This window comes from Eschrichtius robustus, chromosome 2 (assembly GCF_028021215.1).
Source record: "Eschrichtius robustus isolate mEscRob2 chromosome 2, mEscRob2.pri, whole genome shotgun sequence".
NCBI lineage: Eukaryota > Metazoa > Chordata > Mammalia > Artiodactyla > Eschrichtiidae > Eschrichtius > Eschrichtius robustus.
This window is the reverse complement of record NC_090825.1, coordinates 105036776-105057640: the sequence shown is the minus strand read 5'-3', so window position 1 is coordinate 105057640 and position 20865 is coordinate 105036776. Positions and strand designations below refer to the sequence as shown.

Below are 20865 nucleotides of genomic sequence, written 5' to 3'. Positions count from 1 at the left end.
CTTCCCAGACCAGGGCCCGAACCCGTGTCCCCTGCATTGGCAGGCAGACTCTCAACCACTGCGCCACCAGGGAAGCCCCCAACACTATTTATTAAAGAGACTATCCTTTCCCCATTGTATATTCTTGGCTCCTTTGTCATAAATTAATTTACCATATATGTGTGAGTTTACTTCTAGGCGTTCTTTCTGCTCCACTGATCAATGTGTCTGTTTTTATGCCAGTATCATACTGTTTTGATCTCACTCAGACTGAATTAAGTCCCATGCTAAGGGCCTCATTCTAACTTAATCACCTCTGTAAAGGCTCTGTCTCCAAATACAGTCACATTCTGAGGGGGAATTTTAAGGGGACACAATTCAGCCCATAATATAATTTATAATAAAATATTATGCAATTTTTCACTATTTCAATAAGTGAACCATCGGGCATAGCTACACTCTCACAGTGCTTCTCAAACTTTAGTCATGCATACGATTGCCCTGGAGATCTTGTAAAAAAAAAACACAGATCCTGATTCAGTAGTTCTGGAAGGACCTGAGATTCTGCAATTCCAACAAGGTCCCAGGTGAGGCTGATGCTGTTCGTCCTTGGACCATACTTCTGAGTAGTGGTGAAGCCCTGAAAGACATGAAATAGTCAGATCCTTGCAACTCCTTGTAGTCGATAGGACTGGACTTAAGAGAAGGAAGAGGCTCAGAAGATATTCCATAAAAGAAAAGCAGAAAATGAAAGAGCAGGGGAACAAATGTGGTCTATATTTGTAGATGATCAGAGAAGGAAATTTAAGGATCATGTGCCAAGACAACATACAATCTTAGTGGAGAAAATGAGGAGGTAGGTTATTCCCACAAATGAATAAGTAAATGGTATTAATATTCACACCCCACCAGGGCTATCAGACTTTTAAATCTACAGATTTGCTAAACAGTTTTTCACGTATGCCATTACATAATTTCAACACTACTACAAGCGACACATTGGGATGCCTACCAAGTTTTAAAAATGTCTTTAAAAAGGGAAATTATTCAATCAGTACTAGTAGCTCCCTTTCCAGTTTATTTACTGTCAATTCTTTTTAAAATTATAATCATGCATCATGTAGGAAGGAAGATCAGAGTTGGTAAATTATTCAAAGACTATGTCTTTCATCCGTTCATGTTTCCTTCTTCACACCACCTTCCCCTAAATCACAGGGTATTTTTTGTAACTTCTTGTAAAAGTAACAACAACAATAACAGCAACAAGCTCTTCATTATTAAAATCTACCAAATTACCATTGATTTATATTTGTAGTGGGTTTAGTCTGGTGGAACACTGGACAGTTGTGCAAAACAAGGGTAATTCTTTGTTGTGGGAGATACTTCCACGCTGCAGGTGGTTTAGCATTCCTGGTCGCCACTCTTTAAATGCTAGTGTTGCATCCTCCAATCATTGTGAGGGATAAAAATAGCCCCACAAATTTCCAAAACACACTTTAGGATAGGGGTTTAGACCTGTTAACCATCACTGTATAGATCATCCACTAGACTGGACTAAACTTTACATCTTGAAGATTTCATACAATTTCCAAATGTCTGAATTAAAACCAGACATTTAATATAGCAAAGCAAAAAATACTTCATAACTGTCTTGTAATTCAAAAGTTTCATGCAGAAAGATCAGGTCCTAGAAAAACCTGACATATTCACTTGGGATTTACCACTAAAAACTTCAGGGAGTTGGATAGCCAGTGAGCTCTGAAAGTTCTTCCCTTACTAACTGGAAATACCCGAACAACAGCTTCTATTCTTGTAACCTGTTTTACCCAAGTATGGGCCTCCTTCACTCTCTGTTCTAAGCACAACACCTGCAGACACTTTATTTAAATCCACCCCGTCTGCAGGATTTTGTAGCATTTTCTGTGGAAAACGGGACTATACTTCGTATCATAATTTTCATGCTTAATTACCCTATTCTGAATGAGGTAACTTCTGGGTACCATCTGTTCAGAGAATAACTGGATGAACACCTCAGAGTAAATATATGAAAAGGGTAATTAACGTGGTAAGCTAAACAACAGTGAGACAAGAACATGTTTGGTTAATTCAGAACGTCTCATCAGATGCTTCTTTTACTGAAGCATCTGTGTAAAATTATGTGATGTTCTATCAGGCCCTGTAATTTACAAAATTAGAGTCTTGCCAACAAACTGGTAAACTCTGGCTTATCTGTCCATAAGGAAGAATATGATCTTGAGACCAAAATCTAGATAGATTAGTAACATCAATAAATGAACTCTTCCTAGCCTTAGTAGATTATGAAAAATATATTCTGACACTAAGTGCCTAGATTCACAAGATGCTCTCTTAGTATAAACTAAAGCCACGTATTTTTGCAAAGTCTGTCACCATCATTGTTCAATTTACACGAAACATTAAAGCAAATGGGCCACATTTTAATTGTTTGCTACATCTGATTTTCAGACATCTATCTATGTACTGTGATGACAAATTGATGCGATGTATAGAATAAAATCTGGAGGACTAGACCACAAAATATTGTCAGTAGTTGTCTCTGGAAGCTGGGATTATATGTGATCTTTATTTTGCACTTTGTATTTTTCTGTTTTTTTTCTTTTTCTAAATTTTTTTCAATGAGTATGTTTTACTTTTATAATTAGAAATAAATAAATAAAAGTTACTTTAAAAATATAATGCATTAGTAGCGGAATGTTGACCAAAGCTGCTTGTTTAAATATGTCTTACTGAATGGAAACAAATACCACCCCATAATAAGAAGTGCAGAAAAAATAATGCATTGGAAAGATTAATACCACAAACTATGCCAAGCATTACCTGGGAAAATAAAAGTTTTAGATGTTGGACAAATAAAATATATGACAATAAAAGTCATAAATGGAGCCTTAAACAAAAACTTTACTATTAAATATTGTTTAAATTTCCAAAAGACTCTGTGTCATGAGAGCATGTTAAATCTCTGTTTTAAAACCTTTTAAAACTTCAGTTAGAATATTTTTTTAGGTAAGGTCTATAGACTGAATGTTGGTGTCCCCCAGCCCCAATGGATGTGCTAAATGTGAATTAACCAATGTGGAAGGTATTTGGCCAGGGTGAGGGGGGCAGGTTTGGGGAGGTGATTAGGCCTTGAGGGGGGAGCCCTCATGAGTGAGATTAGTGCCCTTATAAAAGAAAGCCCAGAGAGCTCCCTACCCATTTCTCAGTGTGAGGACACAGGGAAAAGACTTCTGACATGAAACAGGAAGCAGGCTCTCACCAGACACCAAATCTGCCGGTGCCTTGATCTTGGACTTCTCAGCCTCCGGAACTGTGGGAAATAAATTTCTCTTGTTTCTAATTCACCCAATCAATGGAATTCTGTTAGAGCAGCCTGAACAGACTAAGACAGCAAGGGTAAAATTTTTCTCTTTAGATCAGATTCTGAGGAACCCTTTCTGCGGTAGTTGTAAACGTTGTGGGTTGTAGTACTGGCCAGTCGGCTGAGGTCACTGTGTCTCCATGCTTCTGAGTCAGGTGGGTCCACTCTCTCACTTTCACATGTGGGCAAGCTTTCCCAAATACACACACATTATCTGGCAGCCGTTCTCAAAGTGGGATCCTGGGGCACCTGAGGCTCCCTAAAACCTTTTGGGGAGGATCTAGGAAGTCAAATCTATTTGCATAATAATAAGACATTATTTGACTTTTTCCTTCTCATTCTTGCACTAGTGTACCACGGAGTTTTCTGAAGGCTGCGTGTTAGGTGATATGGCAACAGTGTCAATGCACAAGTAGCTATGAGACTCCAGCTGCCTTCAATTAAACAAGACATTAACAGGATGTACCGATTTGGTCCCTCTCTCATATTTAAGAAAAATAGTTATTTTTCTTAAAAACATTATGTTAACATATAAGTTTATTATTATTTAATTAATTTTTCATTTTGGTTCCAATGTCTAACATAGTAAATATCAATAGATAAAACCCACATAAACAAAAACTCTTTTGAGGTCCTCAATGATTTTTAAGGGACTTCCCTGGTGGCGCAGTGGTTAAGAATCCGCCTGCCAATGCAGGGGACACGGGTTTGATCCCTCGTCTGGGACGATCCCACATACCACGGAACAACTAAACCCATGCACCACAACTACTGAGCCTGCGCTCTAGAGCCCGCGAGCCACAGCTACTGAGCCTGCAAACCACAACTACTGAGCCTGCAAGCCACAACTACTGAAGCCCGTGTGCCTAGAGCCCGTGCTCCGCAACAAGAGAAGCCACCGCAATGAGAAGCCTGCTCACCGCAACGAAGAGTAGCCCCCGCTTGCCGCAACTAGGGAAAAGCCCGTGTGCAGCAACAAAGACCAAATGCAGCCCAAAAATATATACAATAATAAACTAAAAAATAAAATAAATTTTAAAATAAAATTAAAAAATAATTTTTAAGAATGTAAAGAGTTCCAAAAGACAAACAGTTTGAGAAGCACCATTTAATAGTATAACTGACCTGAACTCAGAAACCACAGAGGACTTAATATCTGAACATAATTATTGTTAGAAATAATTTAGCAATGAGCTTCAAGCAATGTTTTGTTTTGTTCATGGAAGATACAGACCAGTAGAGATTGGGCACACATTCCTGCAGCTGAAACTCGCCCAAATTAATTAATAAATCAATTCAGTGGGACAAATTTATATGCCAGTACATGGGACTCTCCCATGGAATAAAAAGCATATGATGTGGCTTCACTCTGACAAGTACTGGGAAACACTAACCTGTCTTTTGTCTTGTTTTTCACAGCTACAATCATTAGCCTAGACTGTCATCTATGTAATGCCTGTGTGCAGGAAATTACAATGGTGGAATGTCAGGTTACAGCCTAATACAGCCAGTGATGTGTGAACAATTAAAGGTCTGATGATCCCACTAATTACGTCAAACCAAAGGAGAATTATCATTTGTATAGGTGCTGGTTTTCTTTTTTTAAATGATACAGTTTAGGGAGATGACACAGTTCATATGTGTATTTAGATACATGAATTTTTGTCATTTTCATTATGAAAATCGTCAAATAAAACAAAAGTAAGAAGTGTAGCACATTAAACCCCATGTGCCCATGCTTGGCTTCAACAATTACTGATGTTTTACCAATATTTTTTCATCTATCCCATCACCTTTCTGCCCCTCTTTTTAGCTGCAGTATTTAAAACAAATCCCAGACATTATTTCACTCACAAATAATTCAACATGAATTGGTAATAAAGACTCTTAAAATTATATCCAATTGTCAATAATTTCTTGGTATAATCTAATATCCAGTCCATGTACAACTTGCCCTGATTGTCTCAAAACTATTCATTTGCACTGGTCTTTTTTTTCCCCCCTCAAGATTGAAATAAGTTCCACTGATTTTATCTCTTAAGTCTCTTTCAATCTCATTTTTTTTGACAAATCTAGGTAATATATGAATATTTTAATTTCATAATAAAGAGGCACAAGAAAAAGATAAGGATGCCAAACCTATTTTTAATTTTCTGGCCGTGCCACAGGGCACGTAGGATCTTAGTTCCCCGACCAGGCATCGAACCCGTGCCCCTTTGCATGGGAAGTGTGGAATCTTAACCACTGGACCACCAGGGAAGTCCGATGCCAAACCTATTTTAAAATGTAATGGTTTCAAATTACATGTAGCTAAGAATCTCTATCTAAAATTAGACAGGGAGATAAAATATGGCATTTTTCATTTAAAATAGAATTGTAAATTACTTTCTCAAGTCACGATTACTTTGCTTATTTCTCTTTCCTCTGCTGTCACCTGAAGGAGGATGCGTGCATTAAAGGAACATAAGGACCCTCTTGGATGAGATGGGAGGATTAGGAGGTCAAACAGATGTCAGAGTCATCTATTTAAAAAGAGTGCTGCCAGCCTCCAAAGACAGTTTCAATGGGGGACTTGCAGTGCTAGCCTCCTATAATTTCAGAGTAGAGTACTGGCTCTTTGCTTGCCCCACCCAAGCTATTCTATCTAGTTATTTTGGAAGAAATTCAAATATACTTTACCCCAATCCTATCGTCAAGGCTCAGAAACCCATGGTTCTGCTGCTGGCAATATTGGTGGGAATTGGCACGAGCTGCTGTGAGCTGCTCTCCCAAGACTCCATCCCTCCCAGAGGGCAGCCCTAGGCCAACGACTCGCTGAGGCAGGGGTGCAAAGTCCTGGTCTCCTTGCTTCGGTTTGGGACAATGAGTAAGGACCATTCGGCTCCAGAGTTCACCACAAGACTGTAGGACGGGCAGAGATCCCCGCTGCAACTACATCGTGGGTCAATGTCTCCCTTGCCGGTGTATCTCTTGAGCTCACTCCCCAATAAACCTTCTCTGCTCATTGTTGTCTATGTCTGTTTCCAACAGACTTGATCTAAAACAGCTAGTTAAAAAAGTAACTTTCTTCCCGCCTTTATTGTCCAGCTCCCCAGTTGCTTTCCAGGAGCAATCATATTTATCAGTTTGCCATATATACGTGCAGAGATATTCCATGCCGTTATAAACATACATGTGTACATTCTGTCCCCCTCGTATTTTTGAAAACCTATGGTAGCTTACTACACAAACCATTCTTCACTTTGCTCTTTTCTTTTAATTATATATTTATCTCTTAATAATATATTTTGCAAAGCTGCTTTATTATTTTTAATGGATGTTTACAATGGATATACCACAATTTATTTAACCATTACTCTATTATTATTGTGTATGTAAGTTGTGTTGAATCTTTTAAAATTACATACCATGTTGTAATTCATAACCTCGTGTGTGTATATTTTCAGAAATATGTGACTACACCTCTATCTTGCCTAGCTAGAAGTCAGATTGCTTAGTCGGAGTATATGCATTTAAAAAATTGACAGATGTTGCCAAATTGTCCTCCATAGAAGCTGATATATGAGAATGTTTATTTCCTTATACTCTAACCAGTATCTTGAGTTATTAACCTTTTTGATCTTTATCAATCTTATAGGGAAGAAGTTATCTAATTATAGCTTTAAATGAGTGACATTGAGTGTCTTATGCTTAAAAGGCATTTTTTCCCATGAACTATCTGTTCATATCCATTGTCCATTTTTCCTTCGGGGCTGTTATTGTTGTTTCTTATATACTTGTAGGAGTTCTTTATATATTAGGAAACCTAGGATTATAATATGAGCTACAAATATTGTTTCATGGTTTGTCATTTTTATTTAGACTTTGCTTTTGGTAGTTTTTGCCGTACTAACTTTTAAAACGTAATTTGATTTGTCAGTCGTCTATGGTTTCTGGGATTTGTGTTATAAGAGTACTAGGAGAAAAAGGTTTTGAGATAAAATTCAGGGTGTGCTAGAAAGGAACGTTCTAATTAAAACTTTGGACAAGACCAGAACTACCTTAAATTATCACTGATAAACTAAGAAAAATCTTGATCTGCCCTCCCCATCCTACTCTCTAAAATTTGTTCCTCTCATAGTTTATCCCATATCAATAATGCCAACTTCCTTCTACTTACTCAGGGATAACGTTGGAATTATCCTTGGTTCTCTCTTTCTCTCACATCTCATATTCAAACCATCAGCAGTTCTTATCAGCTCTGTTTTTAAAATACCTCTAGAATCTGACCTCCTTTCAAACCCTTCACCACCACCCTAGTCCAAGTCACCATCTTAGCTTATCATAGATGCTCCTAAGTGGTTTTTCTGCTTCTACCCTGGCCTATCAGTTTAGATCATGGAACTCCTCTGCTCAGTGCCCTGCAAAGTCTCTGCATTTGACTTAGGGTAAAAGTCAAAGTCTTCATAATAGCTTAGGGTCCACTGAGACCCTCACCCTCATCTACCACACGCTTCCTGGCTCACTCTGCTCTCCTTGCTACCTATTACTAGAACACCAAAAGTTCCTGCCTCAGGGCCTCTGCCTGTCTTGTGCCTGTCTTTAGAATGCTTTTTTCCCTCAGTAGCCACGAGTTCCTACCCTTTAAGTATTTTGTTCAAATGTCACTTTCTCAGAAGGACCCTCTGTGATCACCATCATTTAAAATTTCTCCCCCCAACCCAGCCACTTCTGGTACTTCCCATCCCCCTCCCCACTCTGCTTTTCTCTATAGCTCACATCTCATATAGCATTCTAAGTATGTTGCTTATTTATTTGTTTAATGTCTTCATCTCCTACCCCTGCTTCCCCCATTTGAGCTTCATGAGGGCATAAATTTACTCCCGTTGCTGTGTTCAGTTTTTTTATCTCTAGCCCTAGAACAATACCTGACACATAACTATGAGAGAATGGATCTTGGATTGTACCTGAAGAACTTCATTTTCTAATTCAGTTCCACAAAAGTGTACTGAAAACTAGCTATGTAAATGGCTCTGCACTAGGAGTAGTGGAGGTTGTGAAGGAAAACAAAACCGGCTCCTACTCACGTGGAAAAAGTTTCAAAGGAGGACTGAGGCACAATATGAAAAACGGCACATATGTAAGAAAGTTTCAGCTTTTCCGGGTGGTTACGTTAGAGTTGAATGTATGAAATAGGTACTAGGAAATTAAGGCTGGAAAATGCAAATTTGAGCTTAATTGTAAGAGATGCCAGGCTGAGGTTACCCATAATTATATATGCAACAGGAAACCACTGAGAAAGATTGAGCAGAAATTAACACGATGGGAATCGGGTTTCAAATGCTTAGTCTGCTAGCATGTCTAAGATGCATTGGGGCTGGAAATGCAGTCTAGAATTTAATATTACAGCGTCAGTGAGAGGGCCTGAAGTAAGTGAGAGTAGCCCTAGAAAGGAATGAAAAACCTTGCGTATGTTGAATAAACATAAATTGGCAAATGATCAGCTATAGAAGGTAAAAGGCGGTCACGGGGTGGGGACTGACGGTGCTCAGATTTGAAGTCTGGGTGGTGCTTACAGCATGTCCGAGACACCTTATGGATCCTTCAGTATGTCCTCTCGTGGCCTGATGTATTTGTATGTAAGGAGACGTCAGACTTGTCCTTCAGTATGTCCTCTCGTGGCCTGATGTATTTGTATGTAAGGAGACGTCAGACTTGTCCACAGATCCTCAGCAGTGAAAGCCAGCAATGCCTTAGCTCTCAGTGCTTAAAGAAATAACCATCCTCTGTACACTGATATTAGGTGTGCAAGGACAGTCCAATACTGGAGCCAGGTTTGTGGCGGAGCTGAACAGAGCCAGATGCTTGGTGAAGTGGCTGAGGAGATCATCCGCCTTTTCTGTCCCTTGAGGTGCTTTACCAGATATCGTTGCTGGAGCTGCATCTCACCCCTAGAAGTTGACAAAAATGTGCATGGCCATTCAGGGAGATATAATCCAACAACCTAGATTGAAGGCAGCAGCTCCTCTAACCTCTGAGAATTGCTCATCATCCTCACCTGTGAGAAAATCAGCATATTCTACAGTGGGTAAGACGCAAGGCAGCCCAGAAAAAGGTCAGAGAAAGCCCCAGATATTTTCCAATCCCTTCCTTATCTACAGTTGGCCCAGGTTCCTTACGCAAACACCAAGAGGTCCGTTAAATGCTCTGTCCAGTACAAACAAAACAAAACTATGTGGTTCAGAGACACAGAAGGTCAAAAGACTTGATATTTACCAGGGAAACAGATTTATCTGTAGTAGCTTCCAGAACTTTTTCTTTAATAATTTTGTGCCTTCTAAATCAGCGGTCCCCAACCTTTTTGGCACCAGGGACCGGTTTCGTGGAAGACAATTTTTCCACGGATGGGGGGTGGGGGGGGGGAGATGGTTCAGACGGTAATGCCAGTGATGGAGAGGGATGGGGAGCGGCAGATGAAGCTTTCCTTGCTTGCCTGCCGCTCACCTCCTGCTGTGTGTGCAGCCCAGTTCCTAACGGGCTGCGGACTGGTACCGGTCCGCGGCCCAGGGGTTGGGGACCCCTGTTCTAAGTGACTTTCTTTATGTTTGTTAATTTAAAAAAAACAATAACCGAAACCAGTAAACAATGTTTAATTGGAACACAACCACGCCTATTTGTTTATAAAGGAAACAAAACTTCAATCAGCTTATGGTTTACTGTTGGATTCATTGTCAGTGTGGGCTATGTGTCACTGACATGGTCATGGCCCAGTGCCCTGGAGTGTTTCTTGGCATTGCCAAACAGCCATTTCCCACTGGACTCGCTTGGTCCTATTTCCTACTTCTGATACAAATCATCCCCAATTACTGCCTCAATTGAATGGAGTATTTGAGCTGTTCAAGACAATTTGACTATATCTAGAGCCAAAAGCAAAGAACCCAGTGTCTTTGACTCATCTCCAGATTTTGAAGTCCAATAATAAAAGATAACTCTGTGATTAAAGGGTTTATTATAGGTTAAGTTTAGTGCAATATATAATGCACTAAAGTTCTGTGCTCCCACTTCTCCCAGGCTATAAAGAGCTGTTGCTGTACATTCTTTGAAGAGATTTATTTTAATACTATACAGAGAAGCAAGAACTACAAGAGCTAGAAAGGACCTTAGAGGTCATATTGTCCTCATTCACATTGCATTTTATTTGCGTTTTACAGTTGATGAAACTTAGGCTCAGAGAGGTAAAGTTATATTTTCCAGACTCTATAACAGGCTGGTAGAGGAGCCAGAGCCGGAATCCAGTTCTTCCGACCCAGTGGTTTTAAACTTTACTATGTTTACTATAGGATAATTAAATGATACTATTTAACAACATAACCTTCAAGTACAATAATTCATAAATTTCAGAAGAAACGTACCAGAGAATCTGTATCAGAAGGGGCCTTCAGAAGCATCCAGTCCCACTTCATAGTATGTCAGGAATCCCATTAGAGTTCACAGGTAGAGGATAGTAGAGTAATGCAGCTGCTGTAACAAAAGAACCCACAGTCATTTAACAATACATGTGCTCCTGATTGGTGGCAGCTTCCACATGGTGACTCAGGAACCCAGGCTCCTTTTATCTTGTGGCCTCCTCTTGCCAGGGTTTTCATGCCCTTTGCATGCAGGAGGAGGAAGGGGAAAGAACAAATGGAGAAAGCTTCTTAATCTTGGTCTTGAGAGAATGTACCTCAATAGTTCTCAGTGAGAACTATTCACATGTCCCCATCTAGTTGCAAGAGAAGCTGGGAAATGTAGTCATGGCTAGACAGATGTCTCTGTACACTGTGGAAGAAAGAGTCATCTCTGACTTAGGCACCTCCCTTCAGCCAAATGCAAGCCCCTGGGGCAGAGCGCAGGTGTGAGCCATTAGCAGCCAACACTGGCACACCAGCCTGTAAAGGGGATTTAGGAAGGCACCCGTTGCATCTGCTACAGTCTACACTTTGGACCACTCAGAGCCACTTGTTTCTCATGGTAATGTCACTCCATCTGGTCGCAGGTCCTCCAACATTCTGGTTGGTGCAATTTCTGGTATTTATAAGAGAAGAGTTACTGGAACAAACTACAGCTCTGACTATTGCAGGTGGTCCTCAGGTTATGATAAATACAACCATGGATTCTTGTTCTTTCCCAGCATGAAGGGTGTCTGATATAGCTGGCTGGTTTTCTCAAGAGGCTGGGCTGTCTGGGGGACTCGGCATTGCTCTTCATTACTGGTGGTTAGATATGCAGCAGCAGCAGCAGTCCTAGATCAGCTTTGTGGAGCGGGAGCCCCTGCTGGTGAACTCATGCATAACCCCCATCGATGGCTGTTCTGTTCATAAGCCAACTGTGGAAGGGCGGGTGTGACTGAGCATAGAAGCTGGCTGACGTCTGCTGGGTGACTCTTCCCGCGCCTTGGTTGGCTAGTGCCTCGCCTGCAGCCGACACTCCCTGGCGGACATTAACCGGTGCTTCTTGCCCACTCCCATTGATCCACTCCCAAGCTCTCTCCAGACTTGCTCTATGATCTTCCAGTCTTGCTCTTTCCCAGCCACTGACTGACCAGCCAGGCCATTTGCTAGTGCCCATGAATCTGTGAATAACTTTTCTGGGGGCCTGTTTTCTCTCCACACAAAGTAGATAACCAGGAGAACCATCTGAAACTCTACCCACTGAGATAATTTTCCTCCACCACCGTCTTTCAGCACAAATGGGCTGTAGCATACTAGTAGTCTCTTTTCAAAGTGTATTCATATACCAAGAAGAAGATTTTTCCTCCTCTATCAGCTGCTCCTAGGAAAACTTTAAGATGCTACAGCTATGGGCTGAAGGAAAAGTGTTTATGTAAGAGAAATGGAAGTAGTAGTTGTTCTGATCTACTTGTTTGCACAGCTTTGTTATGCTTTGGGGATCTGCTTGAGCCCAGTTTCAGATGTACTGTTTCCAGCTTATGACGGATGCTGCTGGTGTACCCAATCTTATGACTTGGTAGGTCTGACCAAACCCAGCTTGTGGTGAGCAGCTCTAGTTTCATAGTCATTTGATGTCTCGTAATCAGATAAGTCTCTTCCAGGTCCCAATAGGGTGTCAGAAGCTGTTCTGTGAATGGTGTATAGTTCTCTCCTACAAGTAACAAGGCCTTGCCCAAGAACCCTAGAGATCTGCCCTGCAATTCTCATATTTGGGCTTCCCAAGTATTTCACACAGCATCTTTATCTACCAGAGATACATCGAATACCCTAGAATCTTTGGGGTCATATGGCCCAAGAGGCAGTGCTTAGATCCACTACAGAGCCCTTTTCTACTCTGAGTCCCACTTAAACTGGTAAACTTCCTCATCACCCACTAAATAGCTTGGAGCAGTGTTCCCAAATGTCATAAATACTGTCTCCAAAATGCCTACCATGCTCTGTGCTTTTTTCTTGGTGGCAGGAGTCACAAGGTGCAGTGACTTGTCCTTTACCAGAGAGGAGATGTCCTAGGATGTACCAGAACACTGTGCCCTTAGAAACCTTGCCAATGTGGCAACCTCCTTTATTTTTTTTAGGATTTTTTTCCCACCTTCTGAAGTGTACTTCAGCATCCCAGAGCACTTGCCATTTCCTTCTTATCAGGTTCACTTAACATCATGCTATCGACATAGTTGACCGACGTAAAATTCTGTGGACTGTCCACATGATCCAGATCCCTTTGGACTACATTATGACAGAGAGTAGGAGAGTTAAAGTAGCCCTAAGGCAAAGTTGTGACTGTATATACTATTATCCATTCCTTGTGAATGCAAACTTTTACTGATTCACCTTTCTGATGGGTATAGAAAAGGATATAGATGTCAGTTAGGGCTTTACACCACATACCAAAGTCTATGTTAATCTGTTCTAATAAAGGTACCACATTCAATGAAGTGGCATCAATTGGGGTTATTTGGTTGAGTTTCAGGTAGTCCATGTCATCTGCCACAATTAATTTGGTTTTTGAAGAGGTCAAGCTATTGAATCAAATGGGGGTATATGGGAACCATTACTTCTGTAACCCTGAAGTCCTTAATGATGGTACTAATGTTTACCATTCCACCTAGGATATAATATTATTTTTACATTATTGCTGTTTGTTTTTTTTCATTTTTAACTTTTTGTTTTGAAATAACTACAGACTCCCAAGAAGTGGCAAAAATAGTCCAAGCATTCCTGTGTACCAAGCTTTCCCCTGTTTTCCTGATACATGTTAAATACCAGAGCCATTGCACAACTTAATGCAGCTTCTTCTACCTATATTTTGTCCTAGTTCTCTGCAGGTGAAAATCTTAGCAACTGCACCCCTACAGCAAGTCAAGCACTAATAGTTCACTCACTACCAATGACAGGGCTCTCATTGCCATCTAGTGGATGAGTTATCCAATGCCAAATCTAGATCCAGTTGGCTTCCTAGGACCACTTCTCTCACCAGCTGTCTTTCTTGTGAACAGAACCTAAGATGGGAATTCCCGCTTAAGTGATCTTAAGGAGAAACCTATTAGGTGAAAAAAGTAGGGGACAGCAGGGGATGAAGTTCAGCAAAGATATGGCTTTAGAAGTCTAGTCTCAGCCTGATCCCATGGGAAGCCCTGAATCGCGAATTGCACCACAGAAGTTGTGCCACCCAGAGGTGAGGAGACTGCTACATCCTTTCATCACTTAGCCTTTGTCCACCGCCCTCCCCTGGGTGGGGGACATAACTTACCGCCATTATCTCCGGGACCACTGCCGGGGAGGAGGCTCCTGCCGGCCAAGGGCAGTTCCCCATAAAAGGACAAAGGCCTGAGTCATGCATCTGGGGGATGAATGCACAGCCTGTGAAGAGGCATATGGGCAGGGCCCCCAACAGCATCTGCTATCCCTCCCTGAGGAGAGGATACCATTTAAAAACTGAATGATGGGGCTTCCCTGGCGGCGCAGTGGTTGAGAATCCGCCTGCCAATGCAGGGGACACGGCTTCGAGCCCTGGTCCGGGAAGATCCCACATGCCACAGAGCAGCTAAACCCATGTGCCACAACTACTGAGCCTGCGCTCTAGAGCCCGCGAACAAAACCTACTGCAGCCTGCACGCCTAGAGCCCATGCTCCGCAACAAGAGAAGCTACCGCAATGAGAAGGCCGTGCACCGCAACAAAGAGTAGCCCCCGCTCGCCGCAACTAGGGAGAAGCCCACGCGCAGCAACGAAGGCCCAGCGCAGCCAAAAATAAATACATAAAATAAATAAATTTATTTAAAAAAACAAACAAACCTGAAATGATGAGAAGGAGGCAGCCACGGGAAAATATTGGGAGGAACACTGCAGGTAGTTCTGAGATGGGGACTAACTTAGCATGTTTGAAGTGCAGAAGGAAGCCCATTGCCAGGGGAATGGGGTGAAGGAGGAGAGGAAGGGAGAAACAGAGCTTGTGAATCTGACAGAGCAGCACGACACAGGCAGCAGCTGGCTTTTACTCTGACTACCGCTTCCTCAAGACACTTTACATCTTCAAAGCATGTTAATGTTGTTTTTGCACTGAGAAAATTTGAGTTGGTGGCATGATTAGAAATGTTATTCCTTACTACTTAGTCATAAAAAAGAATGAAATGCCATTTTCAGCAATATGGATGGACCTAGAGATTATCATACTAAGCAAAGTCAGGAAAAGAAAGGCAAATACCATATGATATCACTTATATGTGGAATCTAAAGTATGACACAAATGAGCTTATTTACAAAACAGAAACAGACTCACAGACATAGAGAACAGACTTGTGGTTGCCAAGGAGGAGGGGGGAGGGAGAGGGATGGATTGGGAGTTTGGGGTTAGCAGATGCAAACTATTGTGTAGAGGATGGATAAACAACAAGGCCCTACTATATAGCACAGGGCACAGTATTCAATATCCTGTGATAAACCATAATGGAAAAGAATATGAAAAAGGATGTGTATATATGTATAACTGAATCACTTTGCTGTATAGCAGAAATTAACACAACATTGTAAATCAACTATACTTCAATAAAATAAAATCTTTAAAAAATGTCATTCCGGCTTTCATTAAAAATATACAGCCCCACATCAGCTCATAGCTCATTCCGAATGTATCAGATCTCAGATATGAATGTATGAGCTCTTAGATATTACTGCTTTCGTGAATTTTTATAAGTTAACAAAGCAGGTCCAGTCTTGACCTCGGGTGTCTTATTTAACCCTTCCTAATTAGGCTATACTGAAATGAACTATCTTTGAAAGGGAAAACAGATTAGTCACACTACATGGCTTTCTTAAAATACTTCACCATAAAAAAAACACTGCACCTCTTGCTACTTCTATACCACACATTGATTTTTCCCCCTCTGCATTATCATCTGTCTTTCTAGTAGAAAGTGTTTTATAACTTTTCTTGGAGTTTAAAATGTCTCTAATAGGGAATTCCCTGGCTGTCCAGTGGTTAGGACTCTGCCCTTTCACTGCCGAGGGCCGGGGTTCAATCCCTAGTCGGGGAACTAAGATCCCACAAGCAGCCTCGGCCAAAAAGAAAAAAAAAAAAGGCTCTGTAGTGCCTTACTGACCTCATTTATAAAGGTAACTTACCAAGTGCAACTAAACTCCTCTCCAGGATAGGTTGACCTTATTTCCATGTGCTCAAGCCTCGCTTGTGTGCTTCATTCACCCCAATATAAACTGTCTCGAGGGAGCCCCCTATTCCCCATCCACATATCTTTGATCCTAATCGGGGCTTCTCACCTGGGTTTATTTTCAAACAAGTTTATTTAACGCTTAATCTCCAATCCATCCTTTGAAGTGTTGCCAGATTAATTTTTCTCAAACTCTGTCATGATCATTAACATAACTCTCTATAGTAATCTATTTCAATCACTAATTTGAGGATTGAAAGTCCTCGATAAGCTGGATCCCTTTTCCTAAGATTACCTTCTTTTATTTCCCACCAGGAAACTTTTCTCTGCCCAGGATATTCTCACCATTCTGTAACTGCAGTGGCTTTTCCCTTCCTCATTGCCTCTATTTATGCTTTTCCCATGTGTAGAAAGTCCTTTCTAGTTCTCATTGGCTCACATCGTACCCGTCGCTCAAATCTGCATCCTCCTGGAAACCACCCTGACTTTGTTGACTCTCTAAAGCTTAGCTCTCTTCTAGAAGGTAGCATCAGTCGAGGACTGATCATCTAGTAATCACTTAGGATAAAATGCACCTGCGATTGCTTGAGAAAACTGTGATGCAAACATGACTTTTGTCTTCCAATACCTGGATGACAATGAACCTTGCTGTACCTGCAAAGTATTCTCTTAAATCTCCAGGAAGATCAAAGGATGAACAAGTTACTTTTCCTGATCAAATTAAAAACAGAGTTGTCACAGCTCATTGCTGGGGGAATTAAGTCCATCTGCCCCGTTTGACTCCACTGAAAGAGGACTCTTGGAAATTAGGGCTCGCTGTCCCCTGGACTTCAACCCATGTGCCTTTTTCCTTTGCTGATTTTGCTCTGTATCTGTAACTGGGCAGGACCCTAGGGGGCCCTCCCAGAACAGAACCTGCCCACCCCTGCATGTCCCCTGCCTGCCTCTTGTCTGTAGAAAAACTTTAGCCTCTTAGGCCTTCCCAAAATTCCAAAGAGTAAATTTAACCAGAGAAGTGAGAAAATGCAGAAAGAAAGGAAAAGAGTCAAGCAAGACAAAACAATAATAGTTTAGCCATTAAACCAAAGTCAAGGGCTATAGATAATATTCTGAGCCATGTCCTTTGAGCTGTTTTGCAGACCCTGAAACCTCCACAAGGTGGAAGAAGTTAACTGTGTGCTGCCCACAAGCATGTAGAATCCAGACTTGTTGGAACCAGAATGTTGATGTTGACTCCCTGTTACCTCACCATGAAACAATCAGAAGAATGTCCATGAGCTGATCACACACCCCAGGACTCCAGCCCTCACCCTGTCTTTAAAAACCTTTCCCTGAAAACCTTCAAGGAGTTTGGGCCTTTTAAACACCAGCTGCCTGAACTCCTTGGTTGGCCTGCAATAAACGCTGCACTTTCCTTCCCCACGACCCAGTGTCAGTAGATTGGCCTGTCAGTAGGTTGGTCGGCAAGTGGACCCAAGTTTGGTCTGGTAACATACCCACTTGTTGTAATAAATCATAGCCATGTGTATGACTACATGCTGAGTCTTGCGTGTCCTCCTAGTGAATTATTGAAACTGGAAGTGGTCTTCGGGACCTCTAACACGCAAGGCAAATGACCTTCAATGAGTGAATGAATAAACAAATTGTGGGGACTTCCCTGGTGGCGCAGTGGTTAAGAATCCACCTGCCAACGCAGGGGACACAGGTTCGATCCCTGGTCCAGGAAGATCCCACATGCCGTGGAGCAACTAAGCCCATGTGTCACAACTACTGAACCTGCACTCTAGAGCCTGTGAGCCACAACTACTGAGCACGTGTGCCACAACTACTGAAGCCCAGGCGCCTAGAGCCTGTGCTCCCAACAAGAGAAGCCACCGCAATGAGAAGCCCATGCACTGCCATGAAGAGTAGCCCCCGCTCGCCTCAACTAAAGAAAGCCCAGCAACGAAGACCCAATGCAGCAATAAATAAATAAATAAATAAATAAAAATAAATAAATAAATTGTAGTACATTCATACAATGAAATACTATTCAGCAATAAAAAGGAACAGCCTGAACTGATGAAATAGCAGCAGCACCAAAGCGGCTTATAGGTAGTGAAAACCATTTACCTGTGATCCAAATTCTTTAATCTGTATCAGCTATGTGGGCTGTGGCTTTGATTACCTTTGGACAAACTATAATGTTTAAAGAAGTTCTACATATGCTTCTTGCATAGCAGCACCTCCTAGACATGTTGACAGTACTTAGAGTGTGGTCCACACATAAGCCTCACCTGGAAGCTTGCTAAAAATGCAAATCTGGGGGCCCCATCTCAGAACCGTAAGAAATGTGGTGCAAGGAGGAGAGTAGCTCTTCACGGGCAATGAAAGAGGGGACAGCTCTTAAAGGTACTACCATCTACCTACAAGGAACAGGTATGATTGAATGGCTTTGGGGGGGAGGGGAAAGGGGAGCAGACGGGATCTAATGTGATTTCTGAGACCCAGAGAACCCAGAACACAGGACGTTATTAGGTGATGGTATTTACCAACGTTAGATAACTTGTAGAAATAGTTAAGTCAGGAGAAAACAGTAGGCCTGAAAAGAAGAAGAGTGGGGAAGATGAGGAGCTCATCTGATGAATGTGAGGCTCCTGGTGAGACAATTATTTGAAAGATGCAGCTTGGAATAGAAATTCTAGCCTAGCCCCTAAAAGAAATTAGAGATAGGAATTTTTGGTTTTTTTCTTAGTGGTGCTATTTGAAGCAAAGACGGTTGATGAAAAGCGTTCCTCTTCCCTTTTGAGGGGATTTCCTATTTCCTGCTATTCCTATATTCTTCCTCTCGGGAAAAAGCTACTTTGCAACTGAGTTAGCCATGGTATGGCTAAAATTTAACTCCTAACCCAATCCATATGTCTATCCACAGGCCTAATAAGAATCCAAACATCGTTATTTAGTGTCACGCTAAGCGCTTTTATGTTCCCTAACAGACTGTTTACAACTCTATGAATGAGCTATCTGCAGCCTCATTTTCCAGATGACAAACTGAGAGAGAGGAATATGGTGCGTGGAGCTGCTTGAAGCCACACAGTTAGTAGTGAAGTCAGAATTCAAAGCCAGGTCAGCCTACCTGAAGTCCATGCTCTCGGAAGTGCTTTACTGATGGCTTTTAATTTGTCCCTAGAAAAGACATGTTTTCCTGTTTAAATGTGTTCTCCCTTGTTTTCTCTTTTTTAGTTTTCAAATTTTTACATATCAGATGAAATTGCTCTGGGGCTCAGTAAAATGCAAGGCACTGATGAGGGTACCCAAAGGGTTTAAGCTCCCCTTCGTTGATAAAATGCTCTATTTGAAAATTTTGTTAGTTTCAGAGGCACTGAAGAATTTTTACCTTATTAAAAAAATGCAAACCAACAAAACATTTTTTAAAAAAAGAAAAAAAGAAAAAGAAAGCTTTGTCTTTTTTTGAGTGACGCAGCAGAGACCTCTTCTGATCAAGAAGGAGAAGTCTTAGGCAGAGAACCAACTTGGAAAAGGTTAAGGTGGAGAGAACTGGTACAGGAGAAAATAGGATACGAAATAGGTTTCATAGAAGAGTTGACAGTTATGTTGGATATAAAACTCTGACAGCAGAACAGAGAGGAGTGCTTTCCACACATGCGGAGAAAAATACATGTTTGCTGTAATTTAAAAGATACGAGGATGTAAATAAGAATCATTTATAACTCCACTGTCCAAAACTAATATTGTAAACATTTTGATGCACTGGCTTCCAGCATTGTTTTCTGGTCATATGCATTCTTTTTATTCACACTGGGTACACCCTGACTTTTTCATCTAGTGTTCTATCACACACACTTTGCCACATTCTCCTTTTTTTCATTTTAACAGTTTTTAAGGAAAGTTGTATATAAGATTACTTTATTCTTGCATCTTCTCAATTGTTTCTTTCTTATGTCTGCCCTTTTCCTTTCCTACCTGGAGAGATCTGACTTTATGTTCAAGGATCTTTTTGTGGTCTTTGTCCAGTTTTAGTCTAGTGACAAGCACCTTGCTGGGGAGAATGCCCACATGGACAGTTGTGCCGTTAGCCTCCTCTCGCTGCACTCAGTCAGTATAGGTGACATACTTCTTCCCGTAAGCCTGGGCTACGTTGCCAGTTTGCTGCCCTTTGCAGTGCCCTTGCATAATCTGAACTACCTCATCCTTTTGGATATGCGTGGATCGAATACTGTACTTCTGTCTCAGCTCTTTGGAAAGAGGGGGAAGACATAATCTTCCTGTGAATGTGGGAAGGTACATTGACGTGCCTTTTCTGGTTCTTGCTTTGATCAGAAGCCACAAAGAGATTGAACTTCATTTTGGCTGCTGGTACTTCAGCAATGGTCAATGTTTTGGTCACATTCTTAAAAGAAGAAAGATGCTTTCTGACAGCAAGGGTTTTATTGGTACATCACATAAAAGCCAGAGAAGTTTCAGGGAAGAGTTTTGTACTGGTCCCCACATTGCTGGGACCCCAGTTATGCACTGAGATGCACACAGCTTGGGGAGCGTAGTGCTGGCTCCATTCCAGCCGCTGCTCACCTTCTCTGCCAGACTCCCCTGTGTGGGGTACACCTATTCACCTGCTCTTGGTGGCCCCTCAGCCTGCCGGAAGCTAATCAGTAAAGGCCAAATATGATCACCTATATTCTCAGTATGTGAAAAATATATCCACTGGCATTTTTGACCCTGGAAATCCCAGAGATTTCCCAGTCACTGGGACTAACCCACCTGGGCCAAGATGCAGCATGATAATCTGCTCTCTTGCAAGGAAATTTACAGTCTTAAACTAAACCACAGTGGAATGGGGAGTTTTCAAAGGAGGAAGCTAA

At 41.5% G+C, this 20865-nt stretch overlaps 1 long non-coding RNA gene and 1 pseudogene across 3 annotated transcripts; both read right to left on the bottom strand.

Moving 5' to 3' along the window:
- Positions 1–15: 15 nt before the first annotated feature.
- On the bottom strand, positions 16–14154 carry LOC137757779 (uncharacterized). 3 transcript variants are annotated; one of them, XR_011072480.1, is made up of 3 exons: positions 14093–14154; positions 10768–10876; positions 16–619 (listed from the first exon to the last, which is right to left on the bottom strand). It is a non-coding gene; the product is annotated as an uncharacterized lncRNA (long non-coding RNA). The 3 variants fall into 3 exon arrangements; XR_011072478.1 differs by lacking the exon at positions 16–619 and adding an exon at positions 8119–9413; XR_011072479.1 differs by lacking the exon at positions 16–619 and adding an exon at positions 8119–9306.
- Positions 14155–19912: 5758 nt separating this feature from the next.
- On the bottom strand, positions 19913–20351 carry LOC137757766 (large ribosomal subunit protein uL24 pseudogene; annotated as a pseudogene).
- Positions 20352–20865: the final 514 nt, after the last annotated feature.